At 51.3% G+C, this 18,029-nt stretch overlaps 1 pseudogene; it reads left to right on the top strand.

Annotated features, from left to right (window-relative positions):
* Positions 1-324: 324 nt before the first annotated feature.
* Positions 325-1,022, top strand: LOC123807881 (annotated as a pseudogene).
* Positions 1,023-18,029: the final 17,007 nt, after the last annotated feature.

The raw sequence follows: 18,029 nt of genomic DNA, 5'->3' as shown, positions 1-18,029 counted from the left end.
TATAGAGGCTTGAGGTCTATTTGCTCCAGCAGAGCTGGACTGGGGCACCTTGGTTCCAGCAGCTTCTGAGGGGCTGGGTGTAAAGGGGGCTTCAAGGATGTCAGGCCCTATCTCCACTCACAAGTGATCAGGTGAGTCTTGAGAGCGAGGTCCTGCCTGCTATGAGAAAACTGCCATTGTCGCCGCTAGGCGACACAGATCTTTCAGCAGCTGAGTCGGCCTTTTCTGCCTGCTCCCCACAGCCTGCCCCCTGCCATTCTCACCCTTGTACCCCCCTGGTTCCTCCTAAGCCCACGTCACTGTTGTCTCCTTCCAGCCGCCATCATGATCATCTACTGGGACCTCATCAGCCGTGATGAGATGCTCTCTGACATCTACAAGATCCAGGAGGTCACCCTGGCTGGTGTGGCTCAGTGGATTGAGCACGGGCTGCGAGCCAAAGGGTCGCTGGTTTGATTCCCAATCAGGGCACATGCCTGGGTTGAAGGTCAGGTCCCCAGTAGGGGGCATGCGAGAGGCAGCCACACATTGATGTTTCTCTCCCTCTCTTTTTCCTTCCCTTCCCTTCTCTCCAAAAATAAATAATCTAAAACAAAAACAAAAAAGATCTGGGAGGTCGCAGATGGGCTGTGCTTGGAGGTGGAGGGGAAGACGTCAGTAGAACTGAGGCCCTGAGGGCGAAGGTCCCGGAAAGCACAGTAATCACTGGTGTTGATATTGTCATGGACCATCATTTGCAGCAAACCAGCTTCACAAAAGCAGCCTACAGGCAGTACATCAAAGATTACATGAAACAGTCAAAGGGAAACTTGGAGAATAGAGACCAGAAAGAATAAAGCCTTTTATGACAGGGGCTGCAGAACAAATCTAACATGTCCTCAGTAATTTCAAAAGCCACAAGTTCTTTGTGGGTGAAAACATGAATCCAGATGGCATGATTGCTCTGCTGGACAACCGTGAGGACGGTGTGACCCCCATATATGATTCTCTCTAAGGATGGTTTAGAAATGGAAAAAGGTTAACAAATTTGGCCATTTGGTCTTCATAACTGGCTGCTGCTTTTCATCCACACACCAGGACTAGGACAATGGGGCTGATGTTATCTAGAGCTCTTCATTTTATTTTGACCTTGATTTCTTTGAAATGGAGTGTAGGGGGAATGGAGTCGGTCAGACTCCTTCACCAGCCAATAAGCAGTATCCCCATAGCCTTGAAAATGGGCCCGCATGAGCGGAATCACGCTTTCTTATGTAATATCTTGGCACCCTGCCGGCTTTGTATGCATTTAGTATGTAAGGGAGTTGGGACTTCCCACCGGTGCAACACACAGCCTGTGGTGTGCATGGATCTCCCCACCCCAGAATCAAGTCATGTCAGAAATTCCCAAGGCTCTGCCAGTGTTCTTTAGTCTGCTTGAATCCTGATGAACCTGTCAGGCCTTGAAAGGCTGCAAGACAATTGGCGTAGTTGGCAGAATTGGTTACAGTGCGGTATGAATGTGGAGGAGCCACTAGGGGACCCCCAGATGGAGGCTTGGTCTTGCCGCCAGGACTGGTCCAATGTTAGTGGTGCACCTGACACAGTAGGCCCTGCAGGTGGTCTGCGAGATTCTCAAGAAGCCGATCACCCAGGTGACTGGGGGTGGGGGGCGTGGGCTGGGTGTTTCTGTCACAGCTTTGCAAGTTGAACGGAAACTGCACTTTGACAACGGTGCAGCTACGAGCTCCACGAGGGAGCGGATGCCTGGGTCCATGACCTGGAGGAAGACCTCCGAGCAGCAGAGCCACGACTGTTCGCCTCCCCAATTATAGAAAACGATTTTTGGAGGAAGAGGAGGGAAATCACTGCTTCTGTTCCCCCATTCCCTCCCCCGCCCTGCACAGACTTGAAACAAAGTTGCCAAGAACGACTGGGCTGGAGGACTGCCTCGGGTTAGGTGCTCCAGCACTGCTGGCACTGGCGGCCAGAAAGCTCTGCTCTGAGCACGCTGATCAGAGCGGACAGCGGTGGCACAGCAGGTGGTGGCAGTGGGAGCCACACAGGTGGCGGTGTTGGGGTGCAGGAGGAGACCCAGCAGCAGTCGGGAGGGGCGGTGTCTTAAGTTCCTTCTGTGTCACAGTTAAAGAGCGACCCCCTGTGGTTGCGAGCTGAACAGCGTTTCCTGCGGCACCCAAAGAAGAAGGTGGTTAAGAATAAACCCGTGGTGTGCCCTGAGAGGCTTGTCCTGTGCGTCTGTACCTTCTGAGAAGGAGGGGGAAATATTCTTTGAAAATTTGAATAGGGGGAGGGCCAGAGAACCCATCTACAGGGGATGGGTGGGGACCAGAAAAAGTGCAGGCCCTGTGGCTTGCCCTAAGTTTTGGGCGTTTGCCCTTCTCCCTGCGCCCCCTCTGTGAATATACTATTTAGGTGTTTCCCATCCTGAGTGTATCCTAAGCCCCTTGTGGGGGCCTGTTGAGGCTCTTTGCAGAGGTATGCTGAGCATCTCCGTTCAGTTGTCTTCCCTAGGAAGGGTGATGGCAGTTAAACAGACACAATCTGGCTTAATACTGAAGTAAGTCAGAGTAGCCAGTGGGCAGAACTCCGAGCTGTGTGGCTCGCGGCTGCAAATGAAGCCCCGCCCCTGACTATTTGCAGAAATAGCTGCGCCGTGTACAGGGGACTAACATTGTGAATCTCTACATGGCATGCAAATAAATGGATGGTGATGCATAGGCCACTATGGGGGCAGGCCTTGTGGCAAGATCTATGGGAATTAGGCCACCCAGAACAAATCACTATATATCATGTGCCTGGGCATGCACTTCGTGCTTCCGCTGGGAATGATGAGGTTGACACTTTAGCCAAGGTACCATGGCTGGAAATGGTGCCTGGTGGCCCACCAGGAACAGAAGTTGCCCAATGGCTACACAGTCGCCTCTTACATGCTGAACAGAAGACCATGTGGTCTACTATAAAAATTTAGGGGTTACCTATCACCTTAGCAGAGGTACAGGAAGCTTGTGAGACCTGTGTTGTCTGCGTGCAAGAGCATCCCCAGAGGCCTGTGGGAATTCAGACTCTTCCTGAAAACTGCCTCTTTCCCTGCTCTTACCCATTCCTCTAGAAGAAAGGACCCTCCTTGTTTGGGAGGGGAGGCAGCAGGGAAGTGGCCTGGCAAGCGCAGGCTCTGTTTTGGCAGACTGGAGGAGGAGGCAGGGCTGGGACACTCCCGTGATAATATCCTGTCACACCCTCAGAAAGGCAGCTGGGGTGAGGGGGTAGCAATGATGGGCGAGAAATATGCCTAAAGCGGGACCTTTACAACAAACATTCGAGGAAATGTATTGGCGTGAGAGTTCTGAGAAATGATGAAAAGACGTAGAGCGAGTGAGAGTCTGGAAGACGGAGGACGTAATCAGGTGGAGATGCCACGTGCTGGGCTCCTCAGCAAACGACAAGTGGTCTGTGTGTCTCCCACCTGTGACTTAGGCCTGGGTAAACCCTCCTAGTTCCTTTTCCATCAGCTCAAAGCTGCTAGAGGAAGCTTCTTCCTTCCATGTAGGTGTATGTCTGGTTGGTTTCTTGCTGTGCTTCCTTAGTTTCCGCTTTGGGGAGGGGCCTCCTGGCCTCCTGGCTTACCTTTGTGTTGAGCTGGGGTGTTTAGTGGCCAAGGAGGGACAAATGTTGAAGACACACATGTGGCTAATGTGGGCGGGCCCTGCCCTGGAGGGAGGTGCATCTGGGTTCTGTGCAGGGCCGACTGACTGACCATGTGCCGGGGTCACGGAAGTCCACTGCAGCTGTGTCTAGACTTCCCGGAGGATCTGAATGGAGTTGGAATCGTCCAGCCTGTATTTCTCTCGTCCTGTCTGTGTGAAAGAGATATTAAGGATTAAATCAAATTTACCTTCCTAGGATATATGCGCTTTCAAATAAATACAGAAATAAAAATAAGGCCAACAAATTCTGTACATAAATGAGTAAAGCACTTTTATCCAGTCTTGTAATTAAGGATTAAAATGTTCTCTTCTCACACAAAACCTGCCATGTCTCATCAAGACTAATTATAAAATTCATCTCCGTTATGACTAAGCTGTTGCTCCTTTCATCCAGGACGAGATGCTCACAAATCACAAGTTCCTATTCCACACAACAGGTGGGCGAGAGCAATGACTGTCTCCTTGCTGTTTTCAGCAGGCAATCAACGGGGCGGTGGTGGGGTGAGAATAGCCAGCGGGGAGGGGTCTCCTCCCCCACGTGCACACAGAATGAAGACGAGGCCGAGGCATGTGCAGCGATCTGAGATTGGAACTATCATAAGGGTCCGTTGTGTGGACCATTCATTTCTTCATTCATTCAACAAATATTTAATGAGTTTCTGCTATGTACCAGGAATGGTTCTAGACACCCGGGATAGAGCCGGGAAGAAGACCAATTTCCTGCGTCAGTGGCAGGGACGTTCTAATGGGAAGAGAGGGAACACAAACAAATGAATGGCATGTGGTAGTGATAAGGGCAAGGGCAGGGAGGGTGATGGAGGGACTGCTAATTTGAGTAAGTGGTCCAGGAAGATCTTTGTAACTAGGTGGCGATTGAACAGGGCGAAGAGAGGGGTGAGAAACAAGAGGTTACCTGTGGGGAGAGACTCCAAGGGGGCATGCCTGTGGTGTGTCTGAGCAACAGCAAGGAGGACATGTGTCTGCAGTGCAGCGGTGCGGGAGAGAGAGGTGGGAGGTGGGGCCCTTTGGGGCTTGACTTTGACTGAATAAGACGGGAGCCACTGGAGGGTGTTGAGCAGAGAAGTGTCAGGATCTGACGTAAACTGGGATGGCCTGGTTGAGAATGGAGCAAGGGGGAAGCTGAGTGTAGCAGGTGGCCCGTGATGTTCAGGTGAGAGGGGATGGTGGCTTGGACCAGGGTGGTTATGGTGGGGGTGTGAGAAGTGGAGGAATTACAGACCAGCTGTAGGTAGAGCTAGTGGGATCCGTTCACAGATGGCACGTGGGTGCGAGAGAAGGAAGGGTGACTCTAACACCGTTAGCCCGAGCACCTGGAGGAACGGAGCTCCCTTGGAGGGTCTAGGGAGGGTACCGCGGAGGGCCGACCAAAGGGCCGGGACACTGACGGCCCCTGGAAGCAAAGATGAACGACGAGAGTGCACGTGTTGGTGAGTGTGCCTGCGTGTCGTGGGCCCCGGGCTGAATCTGCTTGGCAGATATTTTGGTTTGGTTCTCACAGTGTTTGTTAAACTGAATTAGTTGCATGGCATTTTATATAAAAATCTGTATTTCCTGCTTCTTTTATAATAGCAGATCTGGCAACCGAGGTACCAGCGGTGCGGCCCTGGATGACACACAGCATTAGAGCAGGGTGTGCCCTGTTCAGCAGCTGCCACACCCCTACTCCCTATTGTCTTATGGCAGCTGCTACCCTCCCTGTCCACTCTCCACATTTGAAAACAAGAATAACAGTAGTGCCTCCTTCCTGAGGTTGTCAGGAAAATTAACAGAGAGAACTCATGGAAAGCAACTAGAGCAGAGTTTACTAACAAACAATTCAAGAATGTTGACTATTATTACTGTTGTTATTATCATCTGTCTGTCTGGTGTTACAGGGGTTTGAGTTTGCAGCTCTTGAAATGTGGATTTCGGAAAGCTGGAAGGTGATTCTGACTAGGGTTGAGTGGTGAGTGAAGCTTCCCATAATAAAGGATGGCACCAAACCACAAAGGATGAGGAAGGAGGCACAGCCCCGACACACTTAGAAAATTGTGTCCGCCTGGGTGGTATCAGCCCCATAGATCAGGGTTCATTTCTCTTCTTCCGCAGAGCTGGGCACAGTGGCCTGGGTCACCCGGTGACTCATCTAATAGCCCCATGTGTTTGCCCAGCTTGTGGCACCACAAATTACATTTGCAGCCTCCTTATCAGGCAAGCTAGGAAATTAAACCTAAACGGCTACGGTGTTGCTAAGTAATATGGCTGCATACACAGACACCCCAGGCTGAGACCGTCACAGCCCCATTAAAGCATCATTTCCCACTGTGGCTAATAAGGTTTGAAACCTTCAAAGGAAACCCACTGTTCTTTTTTAAGGTCAGAAAATGGGGTAACTTGGTTATAACAAGAGATAGAATTTCCCTTCCTAAATGTTAGGGGAGGGGTGTGTGTGTGTGTTTGTAGGCAGGTCTATGTCAGAAAACTAGAGCCTCATAGCCAGCGGCAGCGGTGGGGGAGTGCCCTCCTGGACCCCTCTGCCTCAGGCCATGAGGGCCTGGTCAGGTCCACTCTGTGTCCAGCACCTGGCCCTCAGGCAGTGTTTGTTAAGTGACCGTTGGCTTCACTCTGCCTGGGGATGCTTCTTAGGGATCTGTGGCACTAGGTAATAGGGGCATTTCTGGCAGGGCCCCAGAGCCAGCAGTGGGGCTCCTAGCCCTGGAATGTGTGGGTAGCTGAGTTAGACTAGGAAGTGGACTTCCTTTTCTGTTTCTCTCCAGCCAGACCACCCGGGTCCATTTCAGGATTTGGCTGCTCAAGGACCCACCCAGCGTGGAGCTTGGGGCAGAGCTCCAGAGAGGGAGCACCGTTTATGCAGGCAGGGACGCGGTATCCGCACCATCACCCGGCACAGCTCTTGGGTAACCCGTAGCTCTGCTGAGCGGTGAGGGTGGTCAGTGTGGGGCTCGTGTGGTCAGGGGGCGGGGCATCTGGAGCCCATGTGTCCCTCCTAGCTACCCTCTCTGAAAGGACTCCCCATCTTCCATCTTGTCTGATCTGGGCTCCTGGGAGGAGTTGTGTGTGTGGGAGGGGTCGGTGAAACCCTTCATCTTTAATGAATATCTTTAATCACATCTTTTCCACAACGCTGAGGATTATTTTCCAAGGCTCAGTCGGGTGGGCGGGTCTCATATCTCTGTGATTGGTGAGACGAGCTCGGACTGTGCGGACCCCCTGCAAGGAGGCTCCTGCAGCACAGTGGGTGTGTTTGTCCTGCAGTCAGACCTGAGCTCCGTCTCTGGTAGCTCCAGATGATCCGGCCGATCTTCACTAAACAAAAGAAGGTGGAAGAGAATTCCTCCTGTCATGGGTTGTGTGGTAGGAGGCATGGCTGTGTCTAGAGGGGACAAAGACAGGCAGGTTGGGAGTGCCTTCAGATCAAACTTCCCATTGAGAGTGTATTCTCTGCATTTTGTTGGCCTGCTGACTGCTCGGGCCCAACTCCCCGGGGAAGAGTTGTGCTTCACGAGAGCCAAATTGACCTTGGGGCCACCTGGGCTGGCCACTGGTCCGACTGCACTTCTGAATCCTCAAGTACCACCCTCACACACAGCACCAGGGAGCCATTGACCAAGCCGGGGCCGGGTTTTAGTCCAGTCTCGTGTTCTAACAGAGAGTTGAGTTTAGATATTGACACTTAGTTGTTAGCCATCAACACGTCCGATGCTGCGGTGCTCTGCAGACCGGCGCAGCTGTGAGCTGTGATTGCTCGTGTGAGTGTGCCACAACTCCTGGGTCTTATTGGTTAGTCAAGACTGGGTTGGCCAAAAAGTTCATTTGTTTTTTCCCCAGAAGATGACTCTAAAAGTGGATAGTTGTCTTTAGCTTCATTCGAAACAATTTGGTTAGATTGGATTGTGACAGCTGCCATATCAGTGTCATTCGAAAACGTTATCAAAATTGGTGAACTTTTGTGTAGTCATTTTAATATGGAAGATGGAAGAAAATGCACAACATGTTTGGCATATTATGCTTTATTATTTCAAGAAAGGTACAAACGCAACTGAAATGAAAAAGAAAAGATTTGTGCAGTGTATGAAGAAGGCGCTGTGACTGATCGAATGTGTCAAAAGGGCTTTGGTTTGCGAAGTTTTGTGCTGGAGATTTCTCTCTGGACGATGCTCTACCAACTCTTGACGGTAGACTGGCTAACATTTAGAGCAATCAAATTGAGACATTAATTGAGAACAATGTTTTTTTTTTTTAACAATGAGATATATACAGCTTTATTTAATAATCTGTAAGAAGTCACACTCTGGCAGAGTGACGTATTCCCTATCTTGGCAGAAAGTGACGAACACTATGGCTGAAAAGCCCCTTAATTGAGGTCAATGTTATACCATGTGGGAGAGAGCCGACATGCTCAAAATATCCAAATCAATAAAGTTATTGGTGAAAATGAACAATGTTTCTTTTATTTTATGGAAAAACTAAACAGGCTTTTTGGCCAACTGAGTAGAACTACTTTTGCTATGTGTTTTCACCAATCGGCTACTTACTTAGTTGAATTGAGGGCTACATGACTTCTACCCCCTCCCCCACCTTTTCCACTGAAGGGCATACTGGCAATGTTTGAACAGCGCCCATTTCATTTCTCCGAAGGGCCGTCACTTGCTCAGCTGAACATGTGCATTTTCTTGGATGGTTCCTGTTGGTCCTTCCAAAGCATGAGGTGGCTCCAAGCTGAGTGTCCCCACGGCCTTGCTGACCTTTTTCTGGATGACTGGCGAATCCCTAAGCACAACATCTGCATGTCTAGATACCTGCCCGTTTCCAAGACCGCCAACTGCTGCTGAATTTCCCAGGCTGGTACAGAGACAGGGCGAGGGGGAGCAGAAGACCCCACTCCCACTTCGGAGCTGCGGCATGTCCGTGGCTCCTGGGACAGTCCCACCTCGTTCAGAATTGCTTCCGTCTCCACCCCTGCCGAAGTGTCCTGGCTGAGTCTAGGGCACCACCCTTCCCGTCCCTTCCTTCCACGTGAGGACAGGTAGGAACTCTGGAGATGGTGGTGCATCTTTAACAGCGACGGCCTTTTACAAAATTCTGACCACAAACTGCTGCTGATTCATGGTGCAAAATGCTGACAATATAGAAAAACACTATAAAGAAAATAAAAACCACCTGTAACCCATCATTAACCCGTAGATAACCACTATTACCCTTTTGAAAGATCTGTTTCAGGGTTTATACACAAACATTTACATATGCATATATGTACACATTTTAAAAATTAGATAATTCTATTTTATAAGTTGCTTTTCCCAGTTAACATGGTATAACAAATATGTTCATGTGTCATTAAATTATTCTACATCATCATTTGATTGCCTGTCATTCATGAATAGACAACATTCTGGTTTATTTAACCAGTTTGTTATGATGTGCCCTTCAGGTTGGTTCCAGTATTTCCATTATAATGTTCACCGCTGTAATGAACATGCTTGGGGGTCTTTCTTCATGTCAAAGTTGAGCACATTCTAAAAAGACTTGGATTGATGTCGTCAAGGTCACCAAGTGATTCTCCCGAAAGTATGCACATATTTCTGACCAGCTGAGTACGGATGCCCTTTATTACAATTTAAAATGTATCTACCAATGTGTTAGGCAAGAAATGAGCCTCTCTTGTTAATTTTAATGTATTGGATTACGGGAGGTTAAACCTTCTCCTTGTGGTTAATTAGCTGGCAGGGCTATCTTGTGCCCCCTGCGTCCAGGCGATGGAGTTTAAGTGTCGTTTGCTGTAATTTAGGAAGATGAAACTGGAGCGTGCTGCTGGGGAGCTGAGGGCAGTTAGAGTGGTTGCTGTTTGCCTTCGGAGCCTAAAGCCAATCTTCCTAAGTGCCTGTTTTCAATCACCCCGGAGTGCGCTTTCTAATCTGGGGGCATCTCGCTCCTCCGGGCCTCCTGCGGGGCTGAACTGCAGGGAGCAGGATTTGGGTCGCAGGAGGCTGGGGCGGCTTCGTGCAGACGGGCGGCCTGGCTCACTGACGGGTTGATTCCCTCCATTTCCTCCCCCTCCTTCATGCAGACAGTCATATACTGAATATCTTTCACAGTGTTTCGTGGTGTCTTTTCCCTCATATGATGGGTGACTAGAATGTCTGACGCCAGTGTTGATGCTTGGGGTCTGGGGCTGGTGAGCTGTCTGCCAGGCAGGGAGTTTGGGGCCCGCTGTGACCAGGTGCTGGCCTTCCACTGCTTCCAGGTGTGCACCTGCAGGACTAGGTGAGGGGGGAGGTCGCAGTGGGGCAGCCGGGTTTGGGAGGTGGTCTCAACAGGCACAGGACGTGCTCAGATCAGACTTGTGTGATCTGTCGTGCATGACATGCGCTGTGCTGGGAGGAACAGCAGTCCCGGGGTGCCGTGGCTGGGCTTGGAGGGAACAGTGATGATTTGTCTCCCTTTCACAATACAAGAATGACTTAGTGCTGCAGCTCATTCCAAGTAGAAGTTCCAGGGATGGATCTGGAAGACGGCATCATGATGTGTTTTGCCAGTTTCAATAACTGAGTTTACGAGGAGAAAAACGGTGGCCATGAGGAAGTCTGAGGGGACACCAGCTTAAGCCACTCCTGGGAAGTCGGGGCTGGAACGGCCCCTCCATCATCCCACACGGGCAGATGCTCTCATGAGAGCTGCCAAGGTGCGAGAGAAATCGCATCACTACCTGGGATGTGGTAAAGAGGGCAGCAGTCTCTTGTATAGCTTCTTGTCCTCAGAATCCAACAGAGTCATAAATAAGCTCAGAGAGACGACCAGCAGGAGAATTCAACATGAGTGCCTATTGTTTTGGGTGTGGAAGCTGCGAGGAGTTCAAGTCGCATCTTTCACTTTGGGCTCTGACTCTGAAGAAGCTTGGCCAAAGCTAGCTGCAGTCAGCTGACAAAACAGGCCCTGCTAGGTGACACTGTGCCACAGGGATAAAGACTTAACAGCGGAGAAAGCAGGTTTGGCACAGGTAAGCTCCACACTCCTTTGAGGTGATAATCCTGGACACTCCATAGCAAACTGGGAGTTCAAGGGTAAGGCTATCAGAGCTCCGGGGCAGGGAGGCAAGTCAGTCCTCCTGGCTGGGAAGGGACTTGGGGTCTTTCGGTGCTGAGTGCACAGAGGCGAGGATTTGTGTGTGTGTGTGTGGGGGGGGGGGTCAGTGGCTCACGCAGTAGGCTGTCGTGGGGAGAACTACCTCTTGGAAGAATGGAGACATTTGTTTGGTTGAACCTAGCGGGGTGCCAGCATTTATTATTAATCACAGTGAAACTGCTTCGTGTTTTTCAAAGCACTTTCTTGTAGACCTGACTTGATCTTCATAACGGAATATTTTCCACAGGTTTTTTGAATTTCAATTTTTCAGTCAATATTTGAACCATGGCTCAACCTCCCAGAAGGGGCAGTTTCATAACAGGTGTGTCGAGGAAGTGAAGTGTGTCTCACAAGCTGAGGCAGCCCATGTTGGGGGAACTGGGCATGAGCCCCAGTCCTGATGGGGGTGCAGCAGGGGCGATGGTGGGCTGCCCAAGGCAGAGTGAAGATCAGAGTCAGACCACAGTAGACCCCGCTGGAGGCTCAGCTCCCACTCCGCCTGGGAGGCATCAAGGCCTTGTTTTCTGCCCCGGGATCTGTGTGTGACTGTCATAGGCAGAGTAGGGCGAGGGACCAGGTGCAGAGGGTCACCAGGGCAGAAGAGCCCCAGGTGCTTAGCAACAGGCAAAATTGTAAGCCCTTGTGTGACCACTCTCTTCAGCATTAACCCCTGGAGATAACATCTAGGCTTCAGCTGTGTTTCAGCTCCACCAGGTCCAGAGAAGCAGCTGGATCAGGGGGAAGTGACGCCGCAGCTGATATCAGGACCAGCTGCACTGACTAATGACCCTCTGGCACCCATCAATCAGTGGAGAGCTCGAGGGGGCACACCTGGAGAGCTGAATGTTCCATTGAGTTCCTCCCTCCAGACCTCAGATAAAAGCCTTCAGGGTGGGGGACCCAGCTAGGCTCTGCCCCTGGCGTGCACCTGCACCTTTCCCCACCCGCTTCTTTCCCCTAGGGGTACTCCTCCCCCCCCCCCCAGCTCCCGCGCACGCACTGTCTCTCTTTCTCCCTCTCCTAAGCTCCCGGGGGCCCTTCTTTGCTTTAACTTGTTTCCTGAGTCCATTTCTCCTATGGTTCACTTTTACTCCTGTGACTTTCTAAATAAACTTTCTCTTATAGTTTAAATTTTGATTCTGAGTTCTTTCTTAAACAGAACTCAGGAATTGAGGCTGCCCCACCGAGGTTAACACCCCGTGCCAGTTTCCTGGCCGACAAAACCAGAGTGGGGGCCCTCCTACCTGAGAGCTGTTGACTCGGCTGCATGACTTCTGGCAGGTCCTGTAAGCTCTCCAGGCCTCAGCTCTCATTTGTAAAAGGAAAGAATATCCCAAAGAACTGTGTGAATAATAACTAAATTAATACCTTAAAAAAAGAGCCCTTGGAGTAGGGAGCACGAATATTGGATCTCACAGGTGGAGGCAGCCTCGAATGGTGAGACAGTTTCCAAGCCTCGCAACAAGTTTCCAACAAATCCCCACTTCACACCTTCACAGCCTTGCTGGGGACACGGTGACCAGCATACAGGGGAAGGACTATTGTTCTCTCTACTTCTGACAGGGCTGACGAAAAGATAGCCTCTGAGTTTGTGAGGTGAGAGGTCGAAGTGGGAAACCTGACCTTGATGATTTCATTAACCTCTTCGACTACGCCAAAGGCAGCAGAGACCAGACTTCTCACACCAGACCAAAGTATGGAAAGAGTGAATGCTGTCCTCTAACTCTTGGCCTTGCCACTTTTCAGCTGTGTGACCTCGGGCCAGTTACTTAACCCCTCTTTAGTTTCTTTATTTGAAAACTGGTGTGGGGGAGGAACAAACAAGCTTTCTGCCTTCAAGGTTCTTTTGCCTGGTCTAATAATCAAGTAGAAATGCAGATTAGCAAGGGAAAATAACCTCATTTAATACATACATATGCATGGGACCTCAACATCCAGGAGAGAGTCGGAGGCCCCACACACGTGGGAGGTTCAGAGACAGGAAAGCCGGGTGGAGGTACATAGGATATTCTGAGGTCAGGGTGAAGTAATGCACCTTGAGGGCTCCAAAGGGTCCTTGCAGGGTGATAAGAAGAGCGGACATTTAGTATACAGAAGTTTGCCTGCCCTACAGATAAGGTCAAACTAGTTATCTCTGATAATTTCTTATTTTGGGCTAGGCCTCTGGTTCAACTTCTAGGCAGTTAAAGGGAGGGGCAGAAGTTTCTCCTGAACCTGTGGCTACAATTGCCTTTCGCTCAGAGTCCTCTGCACGCAGCTGAGGCACGTCTTGGAGCAGCCCTCTCTGAACCCCCACCCTGGGAATAATACTCTGTAGGGCTGTTGGAGTTACTAAATCAGATGATGCGTTGAGTTAAGTTCTTGGAACCTGGTGAAGGCCCCGTGAAACTTATTACTATGCCTATTATTATGTTTATTACAAATCCTTATAATTACAAGCTACCTCACAGTTTACGATTTAAAATGCAGGGCGCAGATTGGTTTCACAGCAAGGTTTGTCCTGGGGTGTTCCTCTCCGTCACCTTGAAAGTTGCTAACACCCATGGGAATCCCCCACCTTGGCTGGACCTAGCCCCCACTCCCGTGCGCAATGGTTGCCCACGTGAAGGTGGGGGACGGCCCGTGGGAAGGTGTTCCGGTTGCCAGGTCCAGCTCATCCTGCCTCTCTCTGCACGTGTCTGTGGCCCCCGGAGCAGGGAGTGGCCCACAGCCCCTGGAACCTACATTCCTGCTGCCTGTCACAAACTGAAACCAATAAGCAGAGACAGGGATTGAATCTTTATTGGTGCTTCATTCAGATGGCCGGCGATCTGAGAAGATGGTGGGTTCACTCCCTAATGGACCATCTTAAATTCCATTTTAAAAAGGCCCTTTCTACAAGGACCACAGAGTGTAGGTAAGGGGTTTGGAATTCAGGGAAAAGTTAAGTGGATTAAAAAAAACTGCAGCATTCTCGCCCCGGGCAGTGGTCTGCAGCTGTGTCCTGGGCGGTGGTCATCTCGGCCTGGAGCACAATGGCTCAGATACCGTCTGGAGTTGCTCGCAGTCCTCCTGGGGCACAAAGGTGGAGCTGTTTATGGTCTCCTGGAGTCAGGGTGGGTCATCCCTTCAGTTCCTGGAACAATAGCTTTTACGAGCATTGATTACTAAGCGTATTAGCTATTACCTAAACTAAAATTTTCCAACTCTGGAGTCCCTATCAGGATAATGGGAGGAGGTCTTTGAGGAGTCTGTACTCAAAGGTTCCTCATCGTTGACTCCTTCCCCTGGGCACATCCCTAGAGTAAAGTGGCAAGATTATATGGTAGGTGTAGGCTTAAATTTTTTTGAAGAAACTACGCCCCTGTTTTCCACCATGGTTGTATTAATTTACATCGTAACTGAGCAAAGAGTTTCTCCACCGGGCGCTGCTGATGGCAACAGGGCGATATTACCCAGTGGAGAACAGGCAGGCAGTTTGCACTGGAAAAACCCAGACTCCCCGATGGTTTGCAGATGCGAGGCTTTATCGGGCCGAAATCTTAAGCCATCATGAGGAAGGGGGTTGAGGTCATGGGTGAAACTTCTCTCGAGAACAAGGGAAGGGCAGTGAATGACAGCCGCGGGTCTCGCGGTCAGCTCCAGCGCCCCTCAGTCCGGTTTCTCGGGTACGTGACCAGGGGATCGTTCCACATTAGGGCGCAGGCGCTGAAACAACTTGGGGCAAGATGTTATCTTCAGGTTAACAAAACCCGCACCTTGTGATCCTTAGTCAGGGCGCGGCCCGGCGCCCCCGGGCAGTGACGGGTGGGAGGGAAGGGCGGGGGCTGCCGGGCGGGGGCTGCCGGGCGGGCGGGAGGAAGCCAGACTGCGAGCCGGGCTGCCGGCGAACTCAGAACCGCGCGTCCAGTCAGGCCCCTCGCTTTCGCCTTCTCCCACTTCCAACCGTACCATCTCCCCAGCCCTGGTTTTCATCCTTCCCCGTGTATCAAATTCAGTGCTCTTCGAACTTTAAAAAAATATGTATTTTTAAAGAAGCAGAACCTTATAAAAGAAAAATGGTCATGCCTAGACGTCCCCCGGCCCTCCCCGCGCAGCCCCCAGTACAGAAAGCAAGCAGGGAGCTGGACGCTCTGGCTGAAGGGTCGGGGAGGTGCGGAGCGGCGTCCCCCAGGCACTTCTGCCCACTGCCGTCCCGAGGGGCTCAGAGTGAGTTCCCGTTCCAGGTTACAAGCATGAGTCAGGTTGAGTCAGATTTAATTCTCAGTTGACTTGTGGGCCTGCCAGAGGCGCAGTGACACTGCCCAGGCCTGGGCCACCCGCTTCTGTGCCAGCCACGCTGACAGCCTTCTGCAGGGCCCTCCGACCAGAGGCCTGGCGGTGGGGACGGTGTTTCTTGCCGGGTGGAAAAGGTCTGTCCGGATCTGGATACTCCCTTTCCCCCACCACAGCGTGTCAGTCAAACTTCCTCCATCCAAGACGAACATCAGAAGCCGTGTGCCTCCAGATGCCAGGAACAAAGGAACAAATTGGGAACATCGTGCATGGAAAAGATTTTAATAAAGATTGCACTGGCTGTGCACGTAGGTTCTGCCACTCTTCTTATTGTGATCTGAACAGTGATGAGGTCAAACACGGGAAGGCTGAGCCTGAGGCCAGCCGCTCACACTCCTGGTCGGGATGGGCCGACTGACCCGGGAGAGAGGTGCCTCAGTGGCGGGGGCACCTGCCGTGCTCTGGTCTCCCACCTCTGCCTGGGGCCCTGACGCTGAGGGTTCTCATTGAGCCTGTGGGCCCTTCCCCTGCACTCCGCACCCCTGGGGCAGGGGCCTGAGGAGCTGTGCTCCACCAAGCTCTCTGCATGCTCCTTCCTCCTCCTCCTCCTAATTTTTATTAGGGAAAAGTTTAAACATATACCACAGTGGGTGGAATAGTATCACGCACCCCAGGTACCCACAGTCCAGCGTCAACACTTACCCACGGGCACAGTCTTGTTTCATCTTCAGCCTCCATGTTGATATTATTTTTAAAGATGTTATTTATTTATTTTTAGATAGAAAGGAAGGGAGGGAGAGAGGGAGAGAAACGTTGATATCAGAGAGACACAAAGATCAGTTGCCTCCTGCACGCCCCTAACTGGGGACCTGGCCTCATGTGTCCTGACTGGGAATCGAACCAGCGACCTTTGGGTTCACAAGCTGGCACTGAATCCACTGGACCACACCAGTCAGGGCAAACCCTCTACATCATTTTGAATCAAATCTCGGACATCATATTATTTCATCCATAGACAGGTCAGTATGTATGGCTGAGATACGGACTTTTCTTATTTTAAAGATACAGCCACCCTATCATAATCCCACCTAAAAAGTGAGCAGTGGTTTCTGGGTGTTTCTTACACAGAGTCAAGTGTGAAGACCACCGTCTAGAGCTCTCCTGCCCATTGGCAGGTCACTCCTAAGGCGGCAGGGGCCACGCCTGACACTTGTTGGAGGAGCACGTGCATTTTCTTATCTTTTCAATTACAGTTTACACCCAATATTATTTTCTATTAATTTCAGGTGCACAGCACAGTGGTCAGACAATCATATACTTACTACGCGATCTTCCTGATGTTTCCAGGGCCCACCTGGCACCACACGTAGTTGTTACAACGTTACCGACAGTGTTTCCTCGGCTGTGTTTCACATCCCCGTGGCTGCCTGGTAACTGCCAACCTGCACTTCGCAGCCCCTTCACCTCTCTCACCCTGCCCCGTAGCCCCCTCCCCTCCGGCAACCGCCAGTCTGCTCTCTGTGTCTGTGGGTCTGTTTCTGTTTTGGGTGTTGACACTGTTCACTAGATTCCACACGTAAGTGAAGCCATATGATGTTTGCCTTTTCCTGACTGGCTTATCTCAAAGAGAGTGCGAGTGCCTTTTCCAAGAAAGCCGGCAGCAGCTCTACTCCTGAATGTCCACACTCACAAGAGAAAAACAGCATAATCCGGCTGACGGGTTGCATTGGAAAGCGTCCCTGGGTCTTAGGCCTGGGAATCTGGGAATCTTGTAGTAGAAGCCTTTTATTTGTTTGTCAAATGAATGTTGTATTTTAACCTCAGGGGCGGCGGGAAGCTGCTGCGCTCCCTGGGAAGAGCCCCAGGGCTGCCAGTAGGATGCCTGGCCGGCCTGCAAGCGGGCTCCCTGCGGCTGCCCCGAGGAGTGTCCCAATTCATTTTCGCACAAAAGAAAAGTGGACGTGAATGCTTTAAGTTCAAGGCTCAGGGACAAGCTTGGTCTTTAGTTTTGTACGCGTTCGCATTTTTCCTGCTCCTGCTTTGCGCCCCTGTGTCAGGAAACCCACGGTCGCCCACCTTCCCCACGGCCGCCCACCTTCCCCACGGCCTCGGGTCCTGGCAATGCTGCCAGACGGACAGAATCCCAGTTGATATGTTTTACTGATATAGTTACTTTAGCTGCAATAATAAACAATACTTGGTATTGTTCAACATGTGGAGACAGCACAGTACTTTGTAACACATAAAAAGCCTTATTTAAACCTTTCGGTAAAACTCAGGAAGTCTCAGAGGCTTGCAGGAAAAGCCAGGCAACCCCAGGTTTCCAATGTTCTGTCAGGAAACTCAGGTTGGCTTTGCAGCCTCCCAGTTCGGCTGCTGGGTAGTTTCCTCGTCTGCGCTATCAAGGTGACAGCCAGCGCGTGGGGTTTTGCCTGAAATATGACTGTGGACAGGGTGCCTGGTGCCTGTGCTGGAGTCCTCAGAGGGGTGGTGATGAGGCTTCCCCCGCTGGCTGCGCTCACTGCCCACCAGCAGCAGCTTTGCAGATCCTGCCCTCTCCACCAGGTTGCTAGTCACAGTTCCTGCCGGGTGCTAAGCAGGAGCCTGCTGGGTGTCCCTGACATCCAGAGCCCCGAGGCTGCAGGGCTGTGCTGGGCCTGCTGGAACTCTTGTCCTACTTGTCCCCCTTCCGGAACCCTCTGCAGGACATGGTGAGGATCTCCCTGGCTGATGGTCTGCTGTCCCTTGCTGGGGAAGGCGCGGTTGCCCCCACAGACCAGTCCCCTCAGAATTAACACTGCTGTGGCCTTGGCTCTCCCAGCGGGGGACAGGGAAGGAGGGAGGAAGCTTTGCCGGGGAGGAGGCTGCACGAGAGGCAATGAGACGCCAGGGTTTTCTCTTGCTGTCTGTCCTCAGAGGCGAATGGTGCTT

This window comes from Phyllostomus hastatus, unplaced genomic scaffold (assembly GCF_019186645.2).
Source record: "Phyllostomus hastatus isolate PE091 unplaced genomic scaffold, TTU_PhHast_1.1 phas_scaffold_501, whole genome shotgun sequence".
NCBI classification, from domain to species: Eukaryota; Metazoa; Chordata; class Mammalia; order Chiroptera; family Phyllostomidae; genus Phyllostomus; species Phyllostomus hastatus.
The sequence above is the reverse complement of the archived record's forward strand: the minus strand, read 5'-3'. Positions and strand labels throughout refer to the sequence as shown.